At 34.3% G+C, this 16,326-nt stretch overlaps 1 protein-coding gene across 1 annotated transcript in view; it reads right to left on the bottom strand.

Moving 5' to 3' along the window:
• ced-6 (PTB domain-containing adapter protein ced-6) overlaps nt 1–15,323 on the bottom strand; it is a 186,565-nt gene extending 171,242 nt beyond the window's left edge. Inside the window, exon 1 of the mRNA XM_090412678.1 lies at nt 14,937–15,323. The gene's annotated coding sequence lies outside the window, so the exon portion shown is untranslated. The remainder of the gene's footprint in view (nt 1–14,936) is intronic.
• Between the last annotated feature and the right edge of the window lie 1,003 nt (nt 15,324–16,326).

Raw genomic sequence — 16,326 nt, 5'->3', positions numbered from 1 at the left:
TTCATGGACATCCGTCCACTAGTGTAGTGTTGCTGTCTGCCTACTCAGCCGAACATCGCGGCCCTTAGTTGTTTAGATGTATTGCTTCGAAATACTTCTAAAGAATAGTGTATTATGTATTCCACACACCAGAGGTACAAGAACCTATAGCAAATCAATGTTGTGTGTGAAGTGCAGACAAGGATTGAGAAAGAAGAAATCCACTGAATTAAAAAAAAAAAAAAAAAAAAAGAGCTGGAGGTTGAAGTTGTTGGGAAACACTACGAGGAAGGTTCCAGAGGATGCGGAAAACAAGGAGCAGGTTCGATGTGTTTGCAGCTGTACTGAAAATGGATATTGGGCAGCTGCTGCTCTTGTTTTAACAGGCCAACAGCAAGTGGAGGAATTGGAGGAATGACGTTTGCCAATTCACTGGAGTAGTGACCATGGAAGTACCTGTAGAAGAGACACACAACTGTACCACTGCGAATGTGCAATAGAGGTTGAAATGAGCCTGTGAGGAAAGGGTTATCTATGAGCAGAACTGCTCTTCTCTCAGGAATTTTTATGGTGGTTTTAGGTGTGCACCACCCCAAATTCATGAACAGTATTCTAAGGATGGGAGAATTTGGAATTTGTATAGGATTAGTAGCTGATTGGGTGTAAAATATAGATTCTTGAGCGGAAAATAATGTCTTTTTTTTTTTTTTTTTTTTTTGAGAATGAGGCGTCTATTAATATGCTGTGTTTATGCGAAGAGAGTATGGAGGTAAATGCTATTCCAAGGAGAGAGAGAGAGAGAGGGAGAGAGGGAGAGAGAGAGAGGGAGAGAGGGAGAGAGAGAGAGAGAGAGAGATCCGACTCTGTCTGGTTTGTGTATTACAGAGGGTAAGGGAAAGTGAGCTGAGACCCGTTTTGCGAGAGAAAAAGCTGGATCTTTACATATTTGTTGAAGGCGAGTTAGAATGACACAAATAAGTACAATAGCAGCTTATGAAACATTTCTACGGGTAAAAGGGTTCAGTTGAACATTACTAATACATTAATGAAAGTCTAATATCATGCTGCCATGGTAATATGAAATCGTAACACCGCATTCTGCTGAGAGTAACGAACTAGTCTGCGATTACAGGAATACGAAGTTAATATCGGTCTGTGAAATAAGAAAATATTTTATTATACAAATTATGCCCGTATAGAGAAAAGGAACGTATTGGATTCATTTAGCACTATAGAATCTTTGATGTTTTCGTATTACTTTGTTTCTACACAACATAAAACAGAATTCCGATTTGGATTATGAAATACACTTGTCCATAAAATATGTAATGCCTGCCGGAGAAAAGCAAGTCAAATGGCACTACACGATTCATGCAGTACTCTTTTATTCTGATTAGTTAGTTCAACTGTTAGTTAAACCAAAATAAAAAATAAAAAATAAAAAATCACAAGAGGAAAACTTTGTTACTTACTGGTTCGAGAGTATAATAATCATAATTTGTCTGCATGAATTCGAGAAGCAAGCAAGAAAAATGTTAGTGAATACTAAAGAAAGGGAAAACAAAACAACACTTTATTACTAATATAATTATCGATTGAGCAACAGAGCGTGCAATTCCAAAAGATAAAATCACTCGGCTTTGTGTTTCCCAAGGGGAAATTCCTGTTTGGTAAGCAGCTAATCAACCTGATCGCATTAATAATGCTTTTAGAGAGTTTCCCGTGAACGGTGGTTCAGACATACCCCATATTATCATAAACATTACTCATGTTACTTGAAATTAAAAAAAAAAAAAAAAAAAATTATTTTCGCTTTGTAAATTCTGAAAAAGACAGGAAACAATTTACAATGGTAGGTGAGTTTGAACAATTTTCTAATAACGAAGTTAAAAAAAACGTTTTCGAGTTTAAAAGCTCTTTGGAAATTGTGCTCGTGTACAATCATTAAAAAAATCTTGTTAATAATAGTTTAGACTACAAGGAAAACTTTGTTTTAGCTTTCTCACGTTTTGTATTTTAGCAATGTTTTTTTAGAAATTGTTAAAATACTAAATGAACAGCAAGTTAACGAATATCCAATTTTTGGAAGGTTTGATAATCAAAACGTGTAATGCGAAATAGAGAAGTGGTCAGGACAAATTGATTATTATGGAAAGGGGGGAAAAACCTAATCATGCGATTGGTTTTTTTTTTTTTTTTTTTTGCATCGGAATCATTATTGTAGGCTTTCTACAATAAACAAAAATACGAACAAAAAAACTATTATGTTCTACCCACGAAAGTTAACATCGAATAACTAAGGAACTAAACATAATAGTTTAACTTTGTGTGATTACAATAGGCGTTTCCTGTACCTTATTATATGCAAATTTTGCATGTCTCCAGAAAACTCGATTTGGTTCAAGGAGAACTGTATTGTTCACCCATTTCAGTCATTCCGTACTGAACCAGACATTCATTTTTTGTAGTGTCTGGTTTTCTGATAAAAGACAGAAAACACCTTATAACAATACTTACACGGAATCTTTAAAATGAATAATTACATTTAAATGAATTATTCATTGAAATGTAATTCTTTAAATGAATTTAAGATCTATTTATTCTACTATTAAAGATCTCAATGGCCTCTCACATACAGGCAAATCGGCCATCAGAACACACACACAATTTACAGGCAATAAACACTATTGTTGTTGGTGGTGATTGCGGTAGATGGCGTTGGTGACGGAGTGGAATAGAGTGCCCTCCCGCAATGAGTTTTTGAACTCCTTGGAGGTATGTATATAATAATAATAACACAGCAAAAATATAACACATTACTGTCTAGCTCAATCCTGAATCCAATCCAATCATCTAACTTTTAGCGCATCTTAAATGTACTGAAGATGCGCTAAATTTTCGTACTACTTCAGCTGTTTGGTCACAGTGGATGTTAATTTAATAACTAACATTTAATAGAAACATTCGATACAAAAGAAGGATCAAAATCATATTTTGGTATCATTTTTCCTTGTTTCACGATAAAGTATTATATTAATGTATACTGCCGTTGAAGACTTATTTATTTAGCAATTTCCCCTTACTTTAAAAATTTTTACCTCAGGTGATAATTTACATTCTGGTTTTCCTACTCTATTCCTTAAATTTTACTCATATTTACTGTCCTTGACAGTTACTATTGTTTATGATTATGTTAGAACCAAGGATGTGAGATAAGTATAATATATCCATACAGTGCATTTCTTCTTTGTATATAATATCAATGTGTGCAGACCATTTTTCTCTGTTTTCTTTTTATCATCTTTATTGAAGAAGGTAATTTTTCTCATGCTATGTTTGCACGCTCCAATCATTCTTTTCATTATGTCCAAGTAAAAGGATGTCAAAATTTATCTTAGTAATGGGCATTTGAACCTTTTTACGACTTTCCTTGATCATATATCATACCTGAGGAAGAAAAGAAAACGTTTCTTAGAATACGGAGGCGAGAAATTATTCACGTGTACGCGATAGCAAACGATTAACCATGAACTTGTTGGAGCTATATAATAATTATAATAATTATGATAAAGACTAATTGATTAAAATACCGTTTTGCGTCACACTAACATTTCTATTGATAAATCACTCATCTAGTATGCTAATATAGGACATGACTGAACTAGATTAAAAAAAAAGTGTCACGTTTGGTCTCTAGAGTAGAGTATAAGAAATTATTTACCCAGTATCCCACTCGGCATATTGACTGTAATAAGTTACATCCTTCTGTGGGTAAAATTGTTATAAAATTAAAAATTTTCCGATTTGTTCAATTTGAATTCTGTAGCTGACATTTACGATGAGCTGACATTTATGATTACGGCAAACCCTAAGGCCAGTTAATGAGTGTGTTATGTCTGTACATTGCGTGTCTTCAATGGCCTGTTCGTCTGTTTTGTAGGAGCGAAAAAAAAGCCTGGTTTCCTGAACAGAAAAAGTCTATCAAACCGACTTAACTCATCTTCAACTGAAAAACCCATATTAATGTTCTGCGGATCTTTCATGAAATAAATCAGTAGCGCACTCAGGATTTAATCTGGGGGGGGGGGGGCAAGTTGAGTAGACAATTTGAGAGTACACAGTACGCATCGCATACGACCTATGACTGAGCATCTACAGTGATCGCTAATTCATAAGTAGTATAGGAATAGAAGACACAACATAAATAACATAATAAATTTTAATTCGGTAAAGATTTTTGCAAAATTTTCTAGTGTTTTTTTTTTTTCTTTTTCCTTGGGGGGCGGGGTCCCTTGGCCCTCCCTCTGGGTGAGTCACTGAAATAAATAAACCCAGGACTTTCCAACTGGAAGTGAGATCGGTGAAGATAAACGTCATAAAGAAACACGGCCTTGCCTTTTTAATCAAACAACATGAAAATTAACAGAGGAGATTAAGAATAGATTAAGGATTAAGAATGTCAGAATGGCTTATGCTCGGGCAGTATAATGAGTTTATTTTGTTAGGCCAAACAGCAAAATGGCGAAAAGTTTGTAAGAATGTCATTCTTATAAACTTTTCCGTATAAAGGGAGAAAGTATTTCACAACAGACTGGCGAATAATTAATCATAAAAATTTTGAAATGATTTTGAACTTTCATAGCACTCAAGCCCAGATTTAACCTGGGGATATGAGGTTTCTGGAGACTTTTTTTTTTCTCAAAAAATTGCAAACGTTACCGAAAGCTAGCGCCTCATTTTAACTTATTATTTTTTTAATTTTGTCCTGAAGCTTCAGCAATGAATGCTATATCACATTCATATTTTACCGAGTTTTTTTTCCTCCAAGAGTTTTGTATCACTTCCAGAAATACTATTTTTTTTTATTTTTTTAAAAAAATAACAGAACAGTTTCGTCGTATAAAAATATGCTTATCGAATATGGTTCAATTTCCAAAAACTAAAAACTATTAGATTATATCAAATTTTACTGAAACCCAAAATAAAATGTGATTGCTATGGTATTACACTACAGTTGTAATACCATAGCAATCACACGAAAGGTTCATAACTTATAATAGAGCAGTGCTATCAGCAAGCCAAAGATTAGAAAGAAGATGATCGAAAAACAAAAAAAAAAGTGCCTGTAGACTAGTTTCTTGGAACTACTGCTGGAGGAGCTCATTTCACAGAGACAGAGGTAGCAGGAATAAATGACGAGTTGTTATACAGCGAGTGGGGGATTTAACTGCGTTGTCGAGTGATTCTGATATAAACAAGTTTTGAGGAGAGCCAGTAGAATATAAGATTCTCAAAATTAATAGCATCAATAATATGGCGTCATAGCGTAATAACTAAATTGGTAACTTTAGTTGCATGCCTACTGGCAGAATACAGTGTGGATAATGTTACATGTCCCTTTACATTTACGTAAAATGTTTAGGTTCTCAATGGATTTAAATTGGGAGACTAGACTATTCACCCAATACTTTAATCAGCATACATCATTGAATGATGTGTGCTGATTGTTGAGAAATTTTGAATTTCGTTTCTCTTTTATATCTTAAGAAGACATCGTTCTAGCAAAGGACAAACGGTCGTTGTTTGGAAAGTCCTAGGTTCATTCCCTTCTCGTCAAAGACTTGAGAAACTTGGAAAACTTCTGTTTGTTTCAGACATAAAGCACGAAACGCCAATGAACTTAATAACTTGGATATCGGTCTCCAACAAACGAATTGCAGTTCCCAACACCAACTGCTGATACATTTACCACAAAAGCCGTAACTATTTACGAAGACATCCACATTCAGATGCCACGATAAATGTGAGCACAACACTAAAATCAATAATTCCCAATTGGAATTTATCAACTGGTGTAGAGACCATCACATCGAATATAAATTTTACTTGTTACTAGAGTTATCGTATAGTTGAAGGCTCCCAAATAGGCTAGGAACGAATTATTAGTTCTTTACCAAGTAAGCTATATTTCATAAATATATGAATAATCAAAAGTCTAATCTTTGCATAAGAAATAAAAAATTTTGAGCTGTATATTTGATAGATTTTGTCCCCACTTCTGAAGAATTCAATTCTGAAAAAATAAATCCAAAATGTTTAATTCCAAAATAGTTTAAACATCAAGAATGTTATAACTATAGCGCCAAGATTCATTTCCGGCAGCAAACGAATTATGAAAAATTAACCTGAGAAAGTAAAAAAGCTAAAGTAACTTAGCGATCGACCTAGATCATGAAGAGTTTGTATCCTCAAGGAACTGAATAAGTAATTATTCTTCTTTTTTGTTTCTTTCAAAACTTAAGGAAACTAATGACAATTATATAGAAAATTTATGCGCTGGGCCCACATCTTTTTAAAATGAACTCCAGGTATTCTTAGAACTGGTCATACATTCGAGGCCGAGTGGATTGATAATGCATCTTGACCCTTGCCAAGATCTGCCCAACAGCCTTGGGATATAGGTCCTATATGTCAAGGTCCGCATGCCACTGAAGTCTAGATGAGTACGCAAACTTGAACTTGCAAACTGGACACAGATCTTGTTCCATTCCTGTTGTTGACTTAACGAGAATTTTTTTCCATTGCTTTTCCTGCTAGGTAGAATAGTAATAGTTGGTTTTAGGCAGTGGTAATACAACCTTCGCTATGATTACGATGACCACTTTATAGTGCAAAATTTCCTGCTAGTTTCCATAAAATAAATAAATAAATAATGAAAATGTTCCTGATAAGATTTTAAGCCCAAAGGCACTAATTTTGAGTACCTTTTTTAAATTTACAACACACACATACACACACACACACACACACACACACACACACACACACACACACACACACACACACACACACACACACACACACACACACACACACACTTAAAATAGTGGTTCTTTGTTGACAAACAATAAAAGAGCCTATGATGAATTCGACATATAAAGGAGAGTTTGAATTCTCATTCTCTCTTTTTAATTTCGACACTAAAGAACGATTGTAAAAATATCTTTATACCTGACCAATTTAGCTGCAGCGCAACAAACAACAGGTGATATCCTTATCCATTATGATAAGTAAGACTTATAACAATGCCACCACAGTTGAGTTATCTGCCATACATCGATTCTGCCCTAGAAGCTGAAATATGTGTAGTGTTTTTCCTTTTCTTTTTTTAGTTTTTCTTCAGAATTCTAGAAAATAAATATTCCTTCGTGTCATTTGTGGATGAAGTTCACATCAAACCTCATTAAAAATCATTACTAAAAGGACAAAAAAATTGAAGGAACAACGTATGCATATAATTCAGATCTTAGTACAAAGAATCAAAAACCAGCAGGTAAAAAATATATTCAAAGTGGAGGGATACGTGTATGGATTTTTTTTCACTGTGAACATTACTCATATTACGTGGTGTTTGGATTTTCTCACTCGTAAAACTGTTTTTCATTCCTAAAAACACCGACAAACCGCTCCGAAGAGTACAAGCAATTGACAGACATACGACATTGGAGATGTAGCCTAAGTTGCCTGGACTGTAAATCAAATAACACAACCAAGCCATGAATATTTCTAATGGTGTTTATTATTAACTGATTAGTGATTAGTTGCGATGGAAATATATACAAGACTCATAGATTTTATTAAGGGGTAACCCAAAGTGCCAGATTTACTTCAAGTAGTCAATATTGGATTACTTTCTCTGCATGTTATCTATCCTTCCATAAATAATTACGGTAGAAGTATCGTTTTTCAATACCATTACACAAGGAGGGAGATATGAAGCACTACAGCACTATTTGTTTAATCACTCAATGCCAAAAAGATTTTAATAAAAATCATTCTACATATGACTGTGGCCAAAGTTGAGGCTGAGATGCCATGTTTAATTTTATCATAATTATTTTTATGATAATTATTCTTACGCCTATGCAACTATGATTATTTTTATTACATAATCTTATTTCTAAACAATGTCCACTTTGAGATATTAAAATTTAGTTGATTCTTCAGAGACCATAATTTCAGCTTATCCTGTTCTTTGCGCAGAATAACACTGGCAACCCTGTTGTACACTGCAGTCTCAAAAGTAGTCAATAATAATAGCCTCAAAAATCGAACATTTTTGAGGAGCGCGCGCACGCACACACGCAAAAAATTCTTTTATTCGAAAGCCAAACCTTTCAATAATTAACCCCACAACCTGATGGTTATCCGATGAAACACCAGCGTTCGCCCCAAGCATTAAGTTTCAATAATAAACTCTTGCTATCAAATGCTTGCTAGAAATCTAAATATCCAAATTAAATTCTTTCATTAAACTATAATATAACAATATAAATTATAAATATAATATTAATTAAATATAGTATAAATATTTAGAGGAGGATTGAAGGTGTCTCTCTTATGTTTTCTGTTACTAAGGTCAAGCTTTTCAGGTGCATAGGCCGTTGACCTGTTTTTGTAAACATGAATGACATTTGGCTTTTTCAGGTCAACCCATTAGTCTAGTGAGAGTCTCACGATCATGTCTACAGCATGACTGCGAAACCATCTCTAAGAAGCTCGGAAAGAATTACCATTTCCTACTTCTGGTCACGTTTAATTGGTCTAACTCAATTCATAACCATTTTGCAATAACAAATATCTTCCAATGTAAACATCTGTACGAGTATTGTCGTAGATGAACACGAATAATAAATTTCACACACATTCTTAGTCCGCATGATTCTATTACATGTCAATAAAATTTGTCCAACAGGCATTTCAAAAGTCCTATAAACGTGGGTGTGTTGACAAGATACTTTAAGAATAGTTTCTTAGAAGCATTTCAAAATGATGTATTTATTAGCGCTATCATGGACACATGATATTTGTGGGCAGTCATAGCACGAAACTCCATTATAGGATACGAGATTATCGTTACAAAAAGTATTTACAGCCTTGTCATATGGGACAAACACATCAACGGTTGTTGCAGCTTGCATTACCAAGAAAACCTGTATTCATAGCAACACTAATAGGATCTCTGAACTCAATTCGCGGAAGTTCACAACCAACAATCAGGATTTCGTGAATATTTCTCCTGTGTTTCACAAGAACAGCAAGTTATAAATAGAGACTAAACATGCCTATTTAATTCAAAACTATTGCAATACATTTTATATAAAAGGGTAAGGACACGATCTTTTTTTTTTTAATTTTTTTTTTTTAATTAGTCTCAGAAAAACGTGAGATATCAGATAATAACGATCGGATAACAAACATGCACATCGTTTGTGTAGAAAATCTTAATTAGCAAAACATTAAATTGAATTTCACACACACACACAAAAAAAATCCAAATATAAATTTTATATTATGGAATATAAAAGGCAATATAAATTTAAAAGAATTTATAAAAAATCAAACCAATGTTTTAAAGATAATATTGCGTTTTAATTCTGATTTGGGTCTTTTTTCTTTTTTTTTTTTTTTCATCAAAACGAATAACTTTAAAGGCTTCATCTGTAGTACAGTAATCAAAACAGATAAGCAGTGATAAAATTTCTTTATTTATTTCTTTCTTTATTTTATTTTATTGCAGATAGGCATAACGTTATAACGTACTAATGAGTGTAGTTAAATTGCATTTTTGTGCCTTTATTTCAATAAATTTTATTTCAATAAATAGTATTGAAATCAAAAGGCAGATATATCAGCAACAATATTTTTGTATCGTTAATAGCACTTCTATGTAGATGTTAGCGCGACCTAGTGGCTTTGCTCAGAGTTACTGTTTACGTAAGAATCATTAGTTCAGATTCCGTTTGGGATGGGAGGAAATTGGTTAGGTATTTGTTTCAGGCGTGATTTATTCAGTCATAGAGATGTTTAAAAAAAACAAACAGGAAACCAATTTGACAAACATCCGTTAGTTCATTTCATGATGATAATGTTCGACTTGAGTAGGTATTACGAGATTTGAAAAGGGGGAAAAAAAAAAGTCATAAATAAAATTATTCACGAGTAGTATTAGTCAGTCATACTATTTAAAAGTACAGCTACCATGTATAGTATTACTGACATTAATTAAAATAGATTTCATGCGAAAGAGCTTCTTTACAGACAACAGTTTCATGTGAACTTCCAGGTGTATATCCATTGTTCTTGTAGGAGTTCGGAGAAAACATTGTGCCATAGTGGGTCACAGTTCGGAACTATGATCACATATCCTCTACTTAGCGGATGGTAACAACGTCGTTCGGTGCACGACACTGGAGAGATACAGAAGATAAGCAGAGAGAGAGAGAGAGAGAGAGAGAGAGAGATGGATGGATTGTACAGATGAAATTCCTCTTTAATCCCCAGCTGTGATCTGATAATAAATACCTTTAAACTAGTTCGGCATTTGTTTTTTCCATCTAAATAAATTTGTTCGTATTTTATCTGAAAAGTTATCGCCCAGAAACACTCATAGATGAACAGTGTATATATAAATTTATATACATATAATATTTAGTATTAAATTATGAAAAATATGTAGCGAAATAGCTTACATGGATTTGTACAGATAACTAAAATGTTCGTGACGATTTATTGTTGGGATTGTGTGCTTGATAGTTTGGACCTTTTTCTTTTTATCGCATTTTAATCAGCAACTCAATGCGAATTATCTTCTGTATATTTGTATTCATTGTGAATAGGAGGATTTCCTGTTTTCGATAACGGTTTCGTACGGAAAAAATTAGTTTCAAGTTGAAAGGAGTATTTATTTTGCTCCTGACTTTGATTTCATTTATTAGGCTAAAAACTTTCTCATAAAATCAGGCATGACATTGTTACAATATTTTCCAAGAATTATATGAATAAACCTGGAATAATAAAAAAAAAAAAGAGTATCGAGACAAACTATATACATAAAAACAGCGTATTTACAGAATGTGAAGGTTAATCGCTTTCTACACAGTAGACAGTCTTTGCCTGATATCTCGACTTGGGCCTGGCTCCCACTGAAGAGATCTCAATAAAGGTCGAAACTGGTCTGGGTAGTGGCCCTTCCCTTAATGCATAACAATAGACATATCCGCAAGGAGATGTGTTTTGCATTATAGGAGATACTAGGATAGGAGTGTTGGTAGCTTGCTCCACCTTTGCAACGAGTTGCCCTGGTGTGTACCACCTTAACCCAGTCCTGAAGATACTTTCAGGCGCAAACTTTGTTTGCTCACACTTGGATAAAGGATTAAACTAAATTTATTATATTTTGCAGGTAGTGTTGGAAACATTCTTCGAATGCAGTTTTTGATTTTGTTAATCTTTTCCTGGACGAATTTTCTTTCTTTATAATGAATATTTAGAAATCTTTTCGTTTTTAAAGTTATTTTAAGATGAAGAAAAAGCCACATGGACCCATGTTTAAAAAGACGCGACTTCAGTTGGAAAGAGCAATATTCGAATTCTGTGTAGAAAACGAGAATATTTATGACTTTCCAACTGAAGGACAAGTTACGCTGTCTCACACGAGATAGTAGGTAATAGGAGATTTCCTCTCAGAATCGCTTCCTCTCCCATCATCCCAAAAAACAGGTTAATACGTACAACGGAGAGCATAATTACTAGGATTGAACAATGGGGGGGGGGGCCTTGCTGGCGCTCTAAGCGCAGACATAATTAAGTGGACCCATTTGAAAACAGGCATGACTCATGTGCCATCACCAAATGCTATTTGTATTAATTGTTCAGCTAGTATTCTATCCAATTTTCCTACCAGAACCTTGAGTTTTTCTTTCCACAAAACATTCAACACTCGCCTCAGATTTTTACATGAAACTTAATGCACGCATATCGTTGTTTTTCATGATTTTGCAGATCACTAAGTGTGGAGCGCTGTAACAAACGCGTTGCTTTCACCACTTATCACTTACTACTGAAGTAATGTAAATGAACGTAGCGTTCCATAGAAGTTATAACTTGTCCAGACCGCTGCGATCATCACACCAGCGAGCAGTTGTGGTTCACTCGAGAAACAAAGGCAATCGTGACATTTTTTTGAGCAATCCTCGCATCGACTTCATTAGCATGAACTGTTCCTTCATGCTGTGATCAAGATACAAGTGATATACCTGAGATGAGTACTGTGTCAGTAGCGCTCGTAGGTCAGATCAATTCTCATTCAATTGTTTTATTTGCGAGCTCAATTATCTCTATCAGGAGATGGTGTTTTGTCATACGGAAATTTACAAATGCATTTGAACAGATTAGCGTATATGATTTAAAGAAGTTGCTGTCAACTCATTTGTCATTGCGAATGTCCATACTCTGATTAAGCGTTTTGATGTCTATAGTTAACTTATCTTAAACAATTCTGAATTCCTTTAAGGAAATGTAGTCGACCAATTAATTAATTTGTACGAAGATCTTTGATATTATCATAAAAGATAATGAAGAGGTTACAATAACTCTTTAACCTCAGTGTAGTTCAAAAATCTGCATGTAAAAACAATGTCGTATATTGAAAGAAAAAAATGTCACAGTAGAAAAAGATTTTAATATGACTCCTACACATGAAATGTTGTAAACCTACTCTACATTAGCATTAGGGCCTTGAGTGGATTAAGGTCTAATCCGGAAATCCTGCTCTAAAAACCAAAGCAGGATCCTCCAATAAGCAGGGTAATAGAGTTTCAAACTAAGTAATGAAAATTATTTCCCACCTAAAGACATTCACAAACATCCATGGCATTGTGAGGGACTTACGACGTCTGTTGGTGGGAACGTGGAGAGAATATCCACTTCCAACAAGGCCGACAGTGGATGATATATGAAATTAAAATAGAGAAATAAAAATTGCAATGCAAAGCGGAAATAAATGAAACAAATGAAATCGGTGAAACAAGAAATCCTTAATGAAAGTGATTGTAGATAAAACATTTAGTTAATGTAAACGAAAAAAATAATCTCGGATATACATTTTGCTTTTCATTACAACGTAAATCTGATAGTAGAGAGAGAGAGAGAGAGAGTAGTTCTAATGCTTTAAAAATAATAATTGTCAAAATTATTACGCCAACTAATTGTGTACTTATAAAGCACAACATGGATTTAATGAAAAAACTGAAATTAGATACGGTAATACCTCGAAATATGTGTGAGTGTGCCTGGTGGAGGGGGTTACAAAATAAGGATTCCCATAAGAAAAGCAAGTTTCAAATTGCACTGCTCTTCTACGCAGTTCATTCCCACTAATTCCATTAAGACGGCAACTTTTAAAACGCAATGACTGTTTCATTGCATGATGGGAGACTTGCTATGACCTCAGCCGCCGAGAAAGGGTAACGAGTGAGATACAACAATTTGCTGTTCACAAATAGAAGAAAGGGTAGGATCTCAAGTAGGATATGATATCCCACTGGCTATTTCTCCTAACATTTAAAAATGCCTTTTCTAAAAAAAAAAAATATTTGTAGGAGTTATGATCGACAGAAATGCATGCGGGGTACACTAAAATATTATTGAAATAGTAAAAACTTGTCGTGTCTCATAATTTTTTAAAAAAATTACACATTCATATTATTGTTACGTTTTCAGAAAACTATAATATAAATACTTAATCTTATTTGAAGATCAAAAATCGTACATTTATTAATTATTTATGCTATTTATTCTCTTTATTATTATTTTATAATTTCGTATATAAGGCACACCCAGACCACCATCCTTTTACAGCCAATATAGCTCCATCTTTTTTCTTTCTATTTCTTGGAATATTCTTCTTTCATAATGAATTTCTTAAGAACTGTAAGATACGGATTTTCCTTTCCAATTTTAATATTTCATTACAGTGTTTAATCCATGTTTAGTACCAGGATATTACCTGTTCTGCAAGTATGCGTATATGTGTCATAAAAAATAAAAAAAGGGGACAATAATCTACTGCGGGTAGGAGGAGTGTTCATAGAGAAATATAATATATATATTTTTTATTAATCATCATGCATGTCACTGAACTTTCCTTGCATTAGTTCGTTATCCGCTTATACTTAACTTATCGTATACATATTTTCATATTCACAAGAAAACCAACCGGAAGTACTGAAATTGACAAGATAAGAAAGGTACATTACTCGTGAGAGTCCAATAGACCAAAAAACTCCAATTTGTGCCACTGAAACTTTATTTCAAACTACCATCATTAAAAGAACAGTTACTGGATTGAATTTGCAACACACACACACACACACACACACACACACACACACACACACACACACACACACACACACACACACACACTTCGTTTATTTATATACAATTACATATCAAATTTAGCATTTTTCTCCGAGCATGGTTTATATATGCATTTAATATAAAGACAAAAGGGTTTGTACAGAGGTTTTTCTTTACACGAATATCTTTTTGCTTTTTTATATATATTTCAATATAAACATCCAGCCAGTGAATACAACTGTTAAGCCATCACGCAGGAAGAAGATAAAAACGCCTTTTTTTTTTTTACCCTCATTTCTACATCTACTTGGTTTGCTCTTCCTGTAAAAACACTTCCTTTCCACGATATCCATTCAACTATTATATTATCACCATTTCTTTCCAGTAAAGTATACTACGTATTAAATATTACTACACTCAAAGTTTATGTGTAAAATTTATGTTCATGTGTACGCGTTATTTTTTTAATGAATATAGCCACTAAACGTGTTTCTATGCAACAATACAAATTACTCATGCTCTGTTTGAACAAATAAACAACAATAACACAAAAGAAACGGACATTCTTCTGCATGTAATACAGAAGTTAAGACAACACTGACAAAATATAACAATAATGGAAGTCGAATTCATGTATGTGTTTGGAATTCATTAGCATTACATCAAGTGAATTTGGCATCATAAAAAACGAGGCAAAATTAGCATGAATTGCACGTAATAAAATACGAATACGTGGATAAATTTAATAACCTTACCTGTACTAACTGCTAAGATATATATAACGTTCAAGAAACTTTCCGACAGAAGTAAATTCACTACAGCAAGAGAGACAGAGAGACTCACTTGACCTGTCGCGCGATAAAGGCAGTTCTACACCCAGCCGACTCTAATCACAGCCAGAAGTGAAACAGCTGAAACAACTGTGACGTTTAAGTCATAGTAGAGTGGCTGGTGATACATCTAAGGCAGCATTTTTCATCGCACAAAGATGTATCAGTCTAGGGTAGCACCTAACCCTTAGCGGACTTTAGTCAGTATGGGTTTGCAGACTACCAGAGCAAGACATTTACTGTCCCATTACATGCAGGTCAAACCAGTTTACGTTTGCGTCACCGCACAGTCATTCTAAGACCTCTGGTTATGGTGGAGGTAGGAGGCAAACTGCTGGCGAAATGCGAATGGTACACTTGGAAGTTGCTGTAGTCGGGCAAGGATATGTATATACTGCGATAACGAGTTACGGAATGAGGTAAAAATGATGGCGTCTATTTAAATTGTAGCTTTGTTGACATTGGATTGTTTTAACACCTGGATTTTTTTTTTTTTTTCTCCCGGTGAAGTACTGTAGATATATTTGAAGGGAAATGTATGTGGCGATATTCGAAATACTTGAAATGAGAAAGAAAGAAAAACACATACCTTGCGCAGCAACCTCAAACCTGTCAAGTAAGCATTAAGCTCCGGTTTTAGCGTAGTCACGTGAGCTTATTTCTCATTAGGGAAGAAGGTCGAGTAGATTTGCATTCCAACACCTCCTTCTTCTTTGGTTGCCTACATTTAACCATTTGGGTATGGATGAAAGTAAAGAGCAAATCATAGGTCGGTCTTGAGGGATCAGTTACATTACAGTTTAAAAAAAACACTTATATATTAATGAATTTTAGTCTGCTATATTAGAGATATACAAAGTGAATTCCTTTTGCTTAACGGTACTATTGTCTACAACAAAAACTTCGATTTTAAGAATACTTTTTATGTGTGCTTGGGGATTTATGGACATGTTAAATAAAATTGCCTGCCTGGCTGGCCGAGTGGTTAACGTGTCCGGTCCAGTCAAGAGCCTGCGCATTCGAATCCCGCGGTGACCATGGATGTTTGTGATTGTCTGTGAAAATACTAGTGGGTTGTGTTTGGCGGTAGATAGCGTTGGTGTAGATGGTGGTTCGTTGTAGTTAGTGGAGACCGAAATTTGTAGAGTAGGTGCCCTCCCTCGATGAGTCTTTGGACTCCCAGAGGTGTAATGTAATAATAATAATAAAAAGAATGGAACGTGTTTCGGTTGTAACGAGATCATTTGTTTTATTTCCCTTCCCCCCTGCAATGAGAAGGTCTTAATTTTTGCAGCCGTGTTACCATACACGTCTA

This window comes from Typopeltis vanoorti, chromosome 23, assembly GCF_054136105.1.
Source record: "Typopeltis vanoorti isolate ZY-2024b chromosome 23, IOZ_Tvanoo_1.0, whole genome shotgun sequence".
Lineage (NCBI taxonomy): Eukaryota > Metazoa > Arthropoda > Arachnida > Uropygi > Thelyphonidae > Typopeltis > Typopeltis vanoorti.
This window is presented reverse-complemented; position numbering and strand designations above follow the sequence as displayed.